Raw genomic sequence first — 13,714 nt, 5'->3', positions numbered from 1 at the left:
ATTTCAGTAATAAGTCATATGTAAAAATGGCAAAGATTTTAAGGAAGACCAGTAAGAAACCCTAGAAGCCAGGAGAGTTATAATGAAGAAAATATCACATGTGACTTAGACCTGAGTTCAAACCTTTGCCTTCTCTTACCCACTGAAGTGCCCACTGCACATGAAACATCCCCAAACAGTACATGGAAGCACTGAGTTCATACTGGTCAACAGCTAATTTTCTTTCTGTTCAAAGTTGTAATCGATGTGACTCTGTTTTTCCCCCTCTAGTGAGCATTAGTGCCCCTGTGCCATCTGCCACTGTTTGGAGTCATGTCTCCCTTAGTTATCCTTTAATTGGCTTGACCTATGGGATGGATGGCTTGCAACCAACTAATTACATAAATCCAGCCCAGGCTTTATAAATTCTACCAAAGACAGCTCTTCTGGGAGAAAAAAAAAGAAAGGAACACTTTAGCCCCAATTTCAAACTTCTTCATGTATTTCATCTGCCCAAATCATTCATGCTTCTACTGTAGTAAAAATTTAAATGATGTGCTTTCTCATTAGAATTTATTTTTTCTTTCATCTAGGTAACATATAATGAAGATTTTAGATTATACTGAGGTATGGAGAATACAATTTAAATTCAACATTCAAAAAAAAGTTTGGCAATTAATTTTAGTTTACACATTTTCTTTTAAGTAATTATTATGGAGAAAATAATGATGAACACTAGAGTCTCTCAAAATACTGACAAGGTTAAAATAGTGGTGATATAAGGTTTTCAAAAAAGTCTGTATACTTTTATAAATATAGATTACTACAAAGCAATAAAAGACATAAAAATAACTCCCTCTCTCTCTATCTCTCTTTCTATCTATCTGTCTCTGTCGGTCTGTCTGTCTGTCTGTCTGTCTGTCTGTCTGTCTGTCTCTCTCTCTCTCTCACACACACACACACACACACACATTTAATGGTCAACACCAGAAATATCAATAGTTAAATAAGAACATATCATATTTACCTGTCAAATGTCAAATATTTTATTTTTGCAAAGTTCTGTCTTTAGAAAGAACATTAGAATTACTGTATGTTATATGTTTTACAAAACTATCAGTAAATAAAGCTCTGCATGAAATATTCAATTCAACATTATCATTATAATTTAGAAAACCATCAAGTTTGTGGTGTTGCAAATGCAAGTTTGAATCTTTGAGCAAATTTGTGTAATATACATAGACAATAGACATGGGCACTTAGGTATTTCTGAAAGCACTGTCACAATGAAAGATTTGATAAGTGAGTTAGCATGTGATATACTATAGCCTGCATGTAGTTCCTACATTTCGATGATATGGAAAAGCAGCTTTTCTACAAATGAAATACATATTCATACATATTCTGCTACTTATAAACATTTAGTTAAAATGCTGATACATGTTTATCAGTTAAAAAACATGGAATTTTCTATGAACATTTATAATACAGTATTAGTCAGGGTTCACTAGAAAATAGCAAAAAAAAGAAAAAGAAAATAACACTTATAGCATGAATATCTATCTATATCTACTATACCTTTATCTATCTTACCATTTTATTGCTGTGAAAAGAAACCAGACTATGGCAAATCTTATAAAAGAAAGCATTCAATTGAGGCTATCTTACAATTTCAGAAGTTTAGTCCATTATCTTCATGGTGGCACAGAGACAAACATAGTAGCTGAAAGTTCTACATCTGTATCTGATGGCAGCAAGAAGAGAGAAACACTGGATCTGGCTTGATCTTTACGTAAAGATTAATCTTGACATATCCATTTTATTTCCTTTAGATACATAACTAGTATTGGGATTTGTTAGTCATAAAACAATTTTCCTGTTTTAAATTTTGAGAAACCTTTATATTGCTATACATATATAAAGCCCTACTAATTACATCCCCATGAATGGTAAGTTTCACCTTTTTCTTTTGCTATAAATCAATCTATCCTTTGCCAAATTCTTTATGTATATGATATATGCTGGTCATATTTGCCACCTCATTGTGTAGTGTCACAGTCTAATACACATTCATACTACCTCTCCTTTCTTCACTCCTACTATCATGTCTCTTTATCTTGCTTTATATTCCAATGAGTTCCTCAAGCCACTTACGAAGTGACTGTCAACTGAAGCATAACTAGGTCATCAATGGCTTCATTGATGAGAGCTTTACTTCCCCCCTGTAGCCATCAACTATCAATAGCATTTTAGGGAGATGGGTACTGTGCTTTTTTTTCTCTATTAATGACTAAATGTTGACCAGCCCAGATAACTCAGTTATAGTTAGCTCATGAGTACAAAGCCATGAATGGCTAGAAAGGAACATTACACAGCAATTTTACTCATTATAAGACTTTTACATTCTTTTTATCCTCTTTTCTCTGACATTCTCTTGAACCTTAAAAAGGGGTAATAGCATAGTATCACTGATGGCTTAGCATTCAACAATCACTTATTCTCAACACTTGACCATCCATGAGGCTCTGCATCAACTGCCATTCACTCTAAAATAAGCTTCTCTGACCAAAGTGGAGGACAAAAATAGTCCAAGTCAATAAAGACAACATTTGAAAAACTGCTTGATAATATGTCCATTGAGCAGTGTAGAACAATATGTTTTTTTCTAGCACATTGACAACCTGTGCCATGGGCCTCACACCAAATTCTGTAGCACCAGGCATAAATTTCCTCTTGCAACCTGGTCTCAATTTTATACAAAACAAAACATTTATTATCCCCATAACAGACATGCCACTCTTGCAACAATGAGCACATATTACCTAGTGTGGTAGCTTGATAGAAATGGACTGCATAGACTCATGTGTTTGAATGATTGACCCATAGGGTGTGGTCTTGTACTAGGTGTGGCCTTGTTGGGGAAATGTGTCAGTGTGGGGCAGGCTTTAAGATCTCAGATGCTCAAGATACATCTAGTGTCACTTTCATTTCTATTGCCTGTGGATCAAGATATAAAACTCTCAGCTCCTTCTCTAGTACCATGTCTGCCTTCCAGCTGTCATGCTTCCCACCATGATTATGATGGACTAAACCTCTGAACTATAAGGCAGCCCCAAATAAATGCTTTCCTTTGTAAGAATTGGCATAGTCATGATGTCTCTCACAGAAATAGAAACTCAAACTAGAATATCTAGTTTGAGTTATAGCATGGGAATTCTAAAGCTGAATAAGATGACTAAGAACTTTTTTGCTCCTGCTGCCTTCATATCAATCTATAGCATTGTGAAACCTAACCAACAACAAGGAAACGTTGATCCTAGTTTCAGCTATGTTTCTCTAGATCCCACATGAAAGATGAGTAACTCATCATCTAACTCTGGAGAGTAGCCCAGGCCAGTGTCAATCAACTATACTATTTTAGTGGCTCTTTCCTTGACAATATCTGTCCTACTCAGTGCTATATTTCTATGAAGAGACACCACTATGATGACTCTTATAAAGGAAAGCAATTAACTGGGGCTTGCTTACAGGTTTAGAGGTATAGTCTATTATCATCATGGCAGGGAGTATGGCAGCATACAGGCAGACATTAGAGAATTAGCTGAGAGTTCTATATTTGGATCCACAGGCAATGGGGAAAAAAGAGCCTCTGGACCTGTCTTTGGCTTTAGAAAACCTCAAAAATCACCTTTGGGGACATATTCCTTCATCTTTTTCATAGTTCCACTCCATGGTGATGAAACATTCAAATCTATGAGCTTATGGGGCCATTCTGATTCAAATTACATAGGAAAGTACCCCATAAACAGCAGATTTTCATTTAATGACCTAACTTTTTTGAGACATCTATTCATTTAAGATACCTCTGTAGAGACAGCTACTCATTAAAAGATATCTTTGTAATCTTTGGTCCTTCCTGGGTTACCTCTCTTGTATGAGTACACTTGTGCATACATGTCATGACACAAAAGGACAACATTATATTCCTTAAAACATAAATGTATTAAAGTAAAAGAAAAATAGAGAATCTGTTTATACAATGTATAAAAAGAAGCAAATGAGGATTTGTGCCCTCCCCCCACCCCCCAGCCTTGAGCAGGCAGGCTCAGACCTTGTTTGCCACAGTTGCTATCTCACCTAGGGTGGAGTCTTCTGACCTGGGTAAAGTCTTTTGTCTGCCACATCTGCAGCTTCCTATAAGAAGCTACCTATTGAACAGCTGAGCTTGTTTTCCTGACAGATCATGACAAAGTGACATAGTGGGGGATGACCCCCCCCTTTAAAAATCAGACCCTAGAATTAAAGTTGAGCCTTGATCAGAGAACTTTGTCTTGGCTTGTTATTTTTCTCGCTGTCCTTCCCATCCAACACCAGTTTTCCTTTCAGGAACCCAGTAATCCATGGCTTCTTGCAGCTACAGATGGCGCCCGAATGAGTGGCCTGAATATGTAAAGAATGAATGAGGGTACATTGTCTTGCTAGGGCTCCACAGAAAACAGGAGAAGATGTATCCTGCATGGTAAGCAACACACAGCATTAATGTTAGTGCTATAAATTTCATATTTTGAGAGGTTGTTGATTGCAAGGGTGCAAAAAGGATACAGTCTAGACTGAGTCATTGTTGGCCCACTGCTGATATCAGCTAGGGGTTGACAGTGGAAAATGGGACTGGAAAATTCTAAACAGGCATTTGTATTCAGTCAAGACTGCATTAGGTGAGAGGACTAGGGCTTAAAATAAAATAAAATAAAATAAAATAATAAAAGTAAATAAAAAGAGTAAAAAACAAAAAAGGGGGAGATGCTAGGTACACAAATGACATGAGAAAGAGAGATGAAGGGAGAAGAAAAATGGATTTCAGAGCTCTCTCAGGGACAGAGGAAAATCAGGAGTCATTCTGCTTTCTCTCTGGCCCCTACAGGAGGCTTCCTTAGTTCTGGTTACATCAAGCTCTCTACCCTCTTTGTATTGTCTGTATTATGTGCACCAATCTGTCCATGTGTCAATTTGTCTATGCATTTGTTTTGTTGTCTAAATGACAGTTGTTCTATGTTTCATGTTGAAAAGAAAATATGGTTAAAACTTTATCTGCTGACTATCCATCTCTTGATTCAGTCTCAGTTTGCACAGCAGAGGTGATTTAAGTTGTCCTGCAACCTTAGCCATGAGTCAAGCACAGAAACAGAGGCCCTGCTGAAACCTCCTTTTAAAAGAGGTCTGCAGCGTCTTAGTTCTAAGGCAAATAAGCTTTAGGGTTTTTTGTTTGTTTGTTTGTTTGTTTTTGTTTTGTTTTGTTTTTTTTCCTAGAAAAATCTCTGCAATTGTGACTATTGGGTTCAGCAAATGACAAAGTGCTTTTTCTCTTGAAATTTTACCTAAAAAAGTAAAAATACTTTGGTCTAAATTTGTAAGATAGCTGCTTCATTTGGTTTCTGACTGGACTTAAGGGTACAAATACACTCTGCATGTCTTGGTCATAGAGTAGTGGTTTTTGAGTTATTGGGTATGATCAAAAAGGTGTAACATTGGTAACAAGAAAATTAGCTTAAACTGGTAACTCAGGGTTGGAGTCGTTTTAAACAACATATGGCATGAACCAGCTCAGGAAACCAGGCCTCTAAAAATATTTTTAAATTGGGATAACATTTTATGTAATTCTTATCCTAGAAACTATAGTTATAAGGGATAAGTTTTAAAACAATGTCTCTTTAATGAAACATTAAAAGTTCCACTGTCATGCATTCATTATAAGAATTGACAGCCAAACTTTGTAATGTGGAACTTTAGAAACTTTGTATGGTATTGGTTTTAAAGAGAATGGATTGTTTAAAATTGGGTTTTACTTTCCAAAGGTTATGGTTATGCTCTAATATTTCAAAAGAAACTTAAAAATTATGGATAAATTGCCAGTGTTCCATTGGCTGCAGTTTGCAGTTTGATAGCAAGCTCAAGATTCTTAACCCACCCATATATTGTAATTAGGATGATTACAAGAGTAATAAAAGTTAAAAACAGCTTTGGCCAGTATGGGACTGCTGTTCCCTTTTACACAAGCTTTATTGGATACAGTGGTAGAAGCAAAATTTAATGCCCCACCTCCAAGATTGTAAAGGCTATATCAGAAATTTATTTGGTTTTAAATAGGCTCCTGAAGAACTTTTTCAGGATTTTGTGGATGCCCTACAAAAAACAGCTAGATGAATTTTTAGAGATTTTCAAGCAGGGGTTCCTTTTTTTCTTTTTGTCTTATGAGAATGCTAATGCATTTCGCTGTGGTGATCCAGCCATACAAAGCAAAAGACAGTAGAATTGCTCCATTGGAATCTGTCTTCACTACAGTTATTGGGGGTAGTATTTTGGCTAGACTTCAGGAAGTAGGCTCAGATTAAAAAATACTTACATTTGAGTTAATACAAAGCTCAGAGCAGCTTCAGTGAGGCTTGTGTGTCATTTCTTTTCTTTTGTAAATCCTGCCTAGGGAAGTTTTGGGGGCCATGCCTCTCCTTGTCTCCAAGAAATTATTTTTAAACCAAAACAATATTAGTACAGATCTATCCAGGTGTTGCTCAAATTAAAGTTTAAACTTAAGATTTATGAATGGTTAATGTGGCTGTGGGACTTCTAAAGGCATTACAATCTGGCCTGCCTACTCCATATAGAATTATTATGAATTTGGAAAGTTGTTTTCTTTTTTCTTTGCATCCTGATAATTGTAAAGGGGTTGCTTCTAATGAGTTTGTAACCATTGGAAAGTTTTGCCTCTAGGAATGACTAATAACCAAACATTATGTAACAAATTTTTTTTGTCTCTGCTTCCATACAAGAAGCTAGTACTTTGAATCTTTCAGTGTATGTCATTTATTATATTGAAACTATTTTATTAACTAACACCTCTGAAGGGAAATTTACTACAAACTGTTGCTCTTAGACAAGCTTTAATGTTTGGGGAGTAGTTGTGGCTACAGGAAAGATTCAGAGGCAATATGTCTCTAAATATTTGTGGCCTCAGTTATATCCTAGAAAAGGTGTGGTACAGAAAATTCAAGAAAGAAAAGATGATTTGCTTGCTTCAAATTATTTTCAAAAGCTTCCAGGAAATGTTAATTGACTAAGATGTCACCTTAAGCTCACCAGAGGAGGACGCAAGCCTTTGTTGGATGTTATCAAGGAAGATGATGAGAGACAAATGGTGAGAGACAAATAGCTTTGAAGAAAGTAGAGGAAGCTTTTACAATCAATTGCTAACGGCTTATTATTACTCAATGTGCCCATAGCAATTCTTTGACAAAAGAGAACATTAATGTGGATTAATCTTTTTTCATCTCCAAGGAAAGTTTTAACATCCTATTATGAAGCTGCTGTGGTAAGAATAAAGAATTGTAGCTGGGCGTGGTGGCGCACGCCTTTAATCCCAGCACTCGGGAGGCAGAGGCAGGCGGATTTCTGAGTTCGAGGCCAGCCTGGTCTACAAAGTGAGTGCCAGGACAGCCAGGGCTACACAGAGAAACCCTGTCTCGAAAAACCAAAAAAAAAAAAAAAAAAAAAGAATTGTAAGATAAAATCATGAAGGTATTTTAGAAAAAAAATGTATTAAAAACCTGACGAGACATCTCTTCCTTATTTCAAACATCAATTAAATTGGTTATTAAAGAATACTCATGTTTGCCATATTTCACAACAAACTTTTTAGGCAAAATTGATAATCATTATCCAAAAGATAAGTTGTTAAAATTTGTGTGTATGCATGCTTTTGTATTTACTGTAAATTTATGCATGCATCCATAAAGAATACATCTACTGTGTTTATAAACAGCCCTTCTATGGGAGAGAAGCATATGTGATTAGATCACATGTTTATTCTTTGATTTTTCTACTGCTTCAGCACAGATAATTGAATTGCATGCTGTAGACAGTGTTTTGAAATGTTAAAAAATCAAGTTTCAATTTGTATATTGATAGCCAATATATATATAGCTCAGGACTTACAATTGCTTGAAATTGTTCTCCTTTTAGATACTGTTAATTCTCAAATTTGAAATTATTTATGTAAATACAACTCAAGTTAAGAGAAAGTACTGTTCCTTTAAAGGATTGTCTTTGGACATTTAAGAACTCATCCTGGACTGCCTAGACAAGACCCCTTAAGGCAATGCCACCCCAAATTTGTATCCCAGGCAGATTATAGGCCTTACACAAGAACAATTAGCCATATGATCTCATTCTTTACATCATCAAAATAGTAATGGTTTGGTATAATTTGCTAATTTTAGAGAATTTGCATGTCAAATTGTAAGGACTTTCTCTCAATGTCCTCAGTTTTTACCTGTTCCACATCATGGTGTTTATTCTCAAGGACTTTTACTTAATTACTTCAAATGGATACTCATATTTCTGATTTTAGAAAAATAAAATATGCACATGTGACTCCTGATACCTTTTCAGGCTTTCTAGTTGCAACTGCTCTAACAAGAGAAGCAACTAAAACTGTAATTGGTCATTGCCTACATTATTTTTTTTTAATGCTTGGTATTCCAAATCAGTTTAAAACAGATAATGGAACTGGATATTAGAGTCAAGCATTTGAAATGTTTTATGACAATTTAATATTACCCATGTTACTTGGATTTTCTTTATAATTCTCAAGGACAAGGTATTGTAAAAACAATATTTTATTAAAAAGGGAGAATTATATCCCCATGCACATTATGTAAATCACGCATTTTATTTTTAATGTTTTAAAATTTAGATACCAAAGAACTCTTTGCTGAATGTCTATAGTATCCTACAGCTAGGCATACTCATGCCTAGGTGAGATGGAAGGATACATTTATTGGTATATGGCATGATAATAATCAGGTATTTAATATGGGAAAGAGAGCATGTTTGTGTTTTTTTCCACAGAATGCTGCAGGAACATGCTAGCTGCCAGAGTGATTTGTGTATATGCTGACCTGTGAGCTTGCTGAGTGCTCTGACAATGGTGACAGGAAAGCTGTATTGGGTGTATGCTCTTGACCCACCTTTGCTTGCCTATGTCCCAGATAAGACAAGCTATGCTGCCTTGCTTCAAGCATTTAGACCTTGTAGGAAAGATAACATATAGACTGTGGAAACTGACTTAGAAAAATTAATCAAGAGGAGGAGATAATGTCTCTTCTCCTTCCATTAATGTGACAAGTTATTCTGATTCAATCATAGACTGGTCTAGAAATAAATCCAAAATTGGAGATTCCAATTATGATGATGGCTAAAAATCTTTATTAGCCAGCAGTGTTAACTTGGAGCATACCATCCACTACTTACCTGAGAATAGTTTTTCTGTTGATTCTCAAATCCACCTTCCCAACACTGGGAGGCCAGACCCTGGGTCTGATCATTGCTAATTTGCAACTGAATTGAGTGCCCCACAGACAACCTTAATCTTGTTCCTTTCAACTTTGGACTTTGTATTTCAAGCAAGTCTGTTACCTTCATACAGGCTCCCCTTCAGCAAAACTCAGAGGGCATTTATTCATTGCTATGAAGAGATTCATTGAGTGTATATCATGGTTTTGGTCTGCATGGGAAAAAGTGTGCTATGAGGGCTGGCAGTCAAGGACAGGTCACTTATCTATGGCTTTGTTCAAACTAAGAAAGAGGCATGTGCCAAGGGGCCATGTTCGTTCATAATAAACACTGAAAGGCCGTGTTTGTGCAAATAAATACAAATAAGCTGCACATGTTCTGTGAGATAGGTCAGAAAGAGTCCAATAGATTCCTTCCTAAGATAAACGCAACTGCCAGCAACTATAATGCCCAGGCAGGACCATGGAACATAAGTAAATTTTATACCCCAGTACAGCTAAGTTTTAATAAATAAAAAGGGAGGAATTGTGCCCCTCACCCCCAGCCTTGAGCAGGCTGGCTCAGACCTGGTTTGCCACAGTTGCTAGCTCTCCTAGGGTTGAGTCTTCTGACCTAAGTGAAATCTTTTGTCTGCCACATCTGCAGCTTCCTGTAAGAAGCTACCTATTGAACAGCTGAGCTTGTTTTCCTGACAGAACATGACAAAGTGACATAGTGGGAGATGGACCCTCCTCCCTTTAAAAATCAGACCCTAGAATTAAAGTTGAGCCTTGATCAGAGAAATATATCTTGGCTTCTTATTTCTCTCTCTGTCTTTCACATCCAACCACAGCTTTCCTTTCATGAGCCTAGTAACCCGTGGCCACTGTGGCTACAAGAATATCTAAAAATGGAAAAAGGTCATAATTATCTGATAAGCTATTTAAATTTCTATAGTTCTGAACAGAAATAATGATGAAAACAATATTTCATCTGTACAGTAATAGATATTCTGAGAGGCAGGCTGCTTTTGTGCAAACACATAAAATATATAAAGCCAGTGCACAGTTGCAAATAAGGTAAAAACATTCACATCTCAATAAAATGTTATCAAAATACCAAAATATTTATTTCTAAAATAATTAAAATTACTTTTTAAATATTTCTCAAGAAAATCTTGAATAATCATTAAACTTTAATTACAGCATACAAGTATATTATTAGTAGAAAATAGACGAAATGTTGAGAACACAGTTTGATTAAAATGCATTATGATAATCTATGTAAAGGAATCTTATTGAACCAGTGAATGTTGAACAACAATAATGTGTTGATCCCTTCCAAATGTAATTTTAGCACAAAGTAGCAGCTTTGGAGTTAAGTACTAAGACACAACATGGGTTTACATTTGAATGAATCCTGATATAATAGTACAATAGGGTGTGCTAAGGGTAAGCAGCAAATTAAATATGGTCCTGAATCTTCAGTGCAAATCAGCAGAGTTACTTGTCAGAAACTGGTGAATACTAAAGCTGTGTGTCATTTAATTTTTTGCTTAGTAGTGTGACCCATCCAGCAGGTCCAGTTATTCGAGGGTCTCGAGGGGACCTTCTCCTAAGAACCAAATGGGGGTGAGGGAGAGATGGACACCAAGTGCGAGGAACGACATGGAGACCAGTCTGATTAGCATCAAGGTGTCACTGTATTAACAAGGCTCAAGGCTTAAATGCACAAGCAAAAGGGGAAGTACTTCTCAGCAGGAGGAATGGGGCAGCAGAAATTTTTCTTTTGGTGACTACACGGGGAAGCAGGAACTTGGTGGTATCAGGGTACATCTTGTGGTCAAGACAACTGGAGCTGACTTAGGGCTGGAACAATCTGTGGTTGTTTTTGGAGTGGTGTGTCGGTGGCCCGCTTTTGACCCCCTTTTCTTCTCAGGGGGAGAGGCCCAATTTAGAGATCAGGACAATTGTGTTGTCTTAATAGTTCCCAACAGTAGTGTTACTAAAGTATAAAGATTATTTGTTTTATTTTGCTTTTCTGAGGCATGGCCTAAAGTAGTCCAGGTTGGCCTAGTACATACTACACACTACACACTACACATCTTAGAAACTTTTTCTCATAGTTATCTGTCAACATGCTCAGATCTACTGAGGTATAACAGATGAACACACAGATGCATGTATTTATGCATAGTTTAGTGAGTTTAACATATAGCCCATTAATACCAACAAGACCTTCAGTATAAGCATGTTTAATCATCTATACATTTTTTCAGTTATTGTAATTTGCTTTTGTGTTTTGAAGTAGAAATTACTAAAACGGAAGCTACCATTTTAAAACAAATGTTGATGCTCAAAATAATTGTTACCTATAGAACTGTTATGAAAAAATGTTCCTACATCCTTGCCACCACATTTAGGGGATAGTATCTTTGAAACCTAATTAGGTTTCAAGGATAAGTTCCACTTCATATATGAAATTAATGACTGGACTTTAGGACATTCAGACATATTTCTTGTTCTTTCTACCATGACTGCATCACAAGAATTCACCAATCCAAGATAGTGCTCAGTACAATGTACTATTTTTTAATTTGACCACGGACTTCTGGAACAAATGAATATTTGTTGTTTGAACCATGATGTCTATAGTGATCTTTTATAGCAAACTGAACCAAGACAGTGCTATACAGCAGTTTTCTACATCATATTCATTAACAGTAGTATAACCACAGAACAGCTCTCCATGTTTGTCACCTCTGAGCTCCTGACAACCACAACTATAGTCTGAGCTCCTGTAGGTTTGACTGTCATAGTTATGCTGTAAAGTCATATAGCACTTGTGGTTCTGGGACTGTCTGGCTTCACTGTGCCTTGCAGATTCTCCTTAAAAGCATTATTCATAATTGTCAATCTGTAAAAATAATCCATGTATCTATGAACAGGTCAATTGATGAAGAAAACATAGACAAATTAATGACTTAAAATATAGGGTGAGGATAAATAATGAGGTTAATATGTATGGGGCCTTGAAGTTGCTCCAAAGCTCAACATTAAAAATAAAACCAAGTAAAAGCAGGAAGGAAAGGGATGGGGATATGTGGAAGGGAAACTGGGAAGGGTGATAACATTTAAAATGTAATGTAATTTAATTTAATTAATAAAATAACCAATTCAAAATTTAAAAGACAGAGAGAGAGACAGAGAGAGACAGAGAGACAGAAAGAGAGAGAGAGTAAAGGCAGAAAAGGAGGGACTGTAAAGGAAAGTTCCTTACAGACTAGTTTCTTAAACAACCCAGGTCTACATGTCCAGTGGTGGCACATTCTACTCTGGGCTGGTTCCTCTGATTTAAATTCTTAGTTAAGACAATAACCCACACACTTGCCTAGATACCAGTCTTATGGAGGCATTTTCTCACTTAATATTCCATCTTCACAGATATGTCAGGGTTGTGTCAAGTTAACAAACACAACCATCACAGTCTTCCATTACAACTTACTACCAAATTCTTACATTTAGCTCCTTTTTTAAATATGTTTTGCCTATCATAAAAGAATGATAACTCATAGTTTTAAACACTAGGATCTAGGATACTGTAATTAATTAATCAATTACATTTGTTTAGTGACAAAGATGTCTCTGAATAAAAATTATTGTAATAATAAAAACATGGAAGTCACTTAGGATGTTATTGAACCCAAGTGACATCACTTATAAGAAGGTATTTTTATGGTATAGAAGCAGTGCTCAAGATTTAAGGGGAAAGGATATTGTCTGGAATAAATATAATCTGGAAGATGCAGGCAAAGCCTGTCTCATTAGACGGCAAAGGATCACCAAGTTGTAAAGCTACATTATTCCTGGTATTCCATACACTTCATTTCATTGGAAAGATATGCTGTGCTCCTGGTTTGTCCAGTGCTTATCTGTGTGCACAAAGCCTTTTCATCCTCTACAGTTATGGTCATCCACTACCCCTGTAACTGATAATTTTTCTGCCACCATCTTCTACAATTATTTTTGAGACTGTGGAGGAAAAGGTCTACTGATTGGTTTTGTGTCAACTTGACACAAGCTAGAGTCCTAAGAGAGGAAGGTGATTCAGCAGATGAAATGCCCCCCAGAGGCGTTTAACTAGCTGTAAGGCATTTTATCAATTCATCATCCATAGGTGCAGGGATGGCCCATTTAGGGGGTTCTGCCCCTGAGCTGGTAGTACTGGCTCTATAAGAAAGCAAACTCAGCAAGCTAGGTAAAGCAAGGAAGAAGAAGCAAGCCAGTGAGTAGCAATCCTCCATGGGTTCTGTATCAGTTCCTGTCTCCACGTTTCAGCTTAAACTCCTGTCCTGACTTACTCCAATTATGGACTTTATTCTGGGAGTATACACCAAATAAAACCTTTATTT

This window comes from Mus caroli, unplaced genomic scaffold (genome assembly GCF_978045245.1).
Source record: "Mus caroli unplaced genomic scaffold, Mus_caroli_1 scaffold_9, whole genome shotgun sequence".
NCBI classification, from domain to species: domain Eukaryota; kingdom Metazoa; phylum Chordata; class Mammalia; order Rodentia; family Muridae; genus Mus; species Mus caroli.
This window is presented reverse-complemented; position numbering follows the sequence as displayed.